Below are 1,519 nucleotides of genomic sequence, written 5' to 3' on the forward strand. Positions count from 1 at the left end.
CTTCTCCTTTCCTTAGTTAGCTGATCCTAATGCTAGATCCTTGCACATCACTTGGGTCTAGAATCTGGGTTTTTCATGCACCAAAAGTGTTTGATGAAATGCCTGAATGAAAGCTAACTAAGGGTTTATGCATTAATGTCATGGGAATGATTGTTAAATGCATGAATGGCATATTAGAACTGTTTCTTAATGCTCATTGATTCATATTTCACAAATGATGATTTGGTTTGAAAATGGATTAGTGTAGAGGTTAGTGCCTTCATGAGAGGATTAATCTAGATTAGAGTTCTAAGTTAATTGGAATTTGAGATCAAGTGATGCTTGCTTTATCTTTCTGTATAAGATTCAGTCTTTCTTAGCTCTTATTTTGATGCACAAAGAGGCTGTCTGGTCATGTTAGACTTGGAACCTTATGCTTGTTAAATTGCTTATTCACTAATGGGAATTAGTCTTGAATTGGTAATTAACAAAGGGATTTCTGTCATGAGAATGAATTAATCTGAATTGGAAGTCTAGACTAAAGATTTGCAAGTGTTGCATTGTTTGCTTAGCATCATGAATTCACATTTAAAGCACCCTAATCAATGATCACATCTAGAGGTTTAGCTTTCTTTTTATTTGAATTTGAGTGTTTGTTTAGTTTCTCTTGCTTGTTTAATTCTTAATTACTGTTTGTTCTTGCTTGTTTTGTTATATGCTTTTAGATAATCTTGGTTACCAACTCATCTGCTTATTAGACTTGGATTAAGAATTGATCCTCATAGTTCTAGTGTCTAGAATCTCTCCATTTGGATTGATACCTCAAGTGCTACAATGACATGAGTAGTTGAGGAATTGATCAAGGATTGAAAAATTCCTACTATCATTCGCCTACTCTTCCCACCTTGGCTGCGGATCTCGATCAACTTGCCCGTTGGATACGCCGCATTCAGCTACGTCTCAAAGGTAAGTGCTCTTGATTTTCTTTCTTGGTCCGTGCTTTCTTGTTTTTTTTCTCTAAATGTGCATTCAAGCAGGGGGAGAATATGGGACATCGGCCTCGTCATGTGATCCTGTTATGGAATCTGACACTGAGGGGGAGCAGCAGGAAGAGGAAAAGGGGGATGATGACGAGTGATTGAGTTATCATTGTTTTGATGTTGTTGGTTGTTTAGGTTGAATTTTCTGGTTGTTATGTTGGCACCACATGTGTGTGTTTGACTCTTATTTTCTCCTCGTTTTTTTTAAAGAACTTATGGATGAATTTGGAATGACGATGCCTTGCCTTGATCTTATCCTGGATTTGTGTGTATGCTTGGCTATTGCTTGTGTGCGTGCTGTTTTGGTCATGGTTCTTGCAGGGAGCTTGAATTGACACATTCAGACAAAAAGGGGGAGAATGTAAGATCCAAGTTCTGGATGGTGTGTGACACACAAAGACGACGTGGACAGAAGAGCTTTGTGAGAGTGACGTGGCAGTAACTGATTGGACGACTCAAAGAAGATTTCGTGAGGAGCAAGCAGGATTGCGATGAAAGGA

Source organism: Eutrema salsugineum, unplaced genomic scaffold (genome assembly GCF_000478725.1).
Source record: "Eutrema salsugineum unplaced genomic scaffold, Eutsalg1_0 scaffold_2, whole genome shotgun sequence".
Taxonomy (NCBI): Eukaryota; Viridiplantae; Streptophyta; class Magnoliopsida; order Brassicales; family Brassicaceae; genus Eutrema; species Eutrema salsugineum.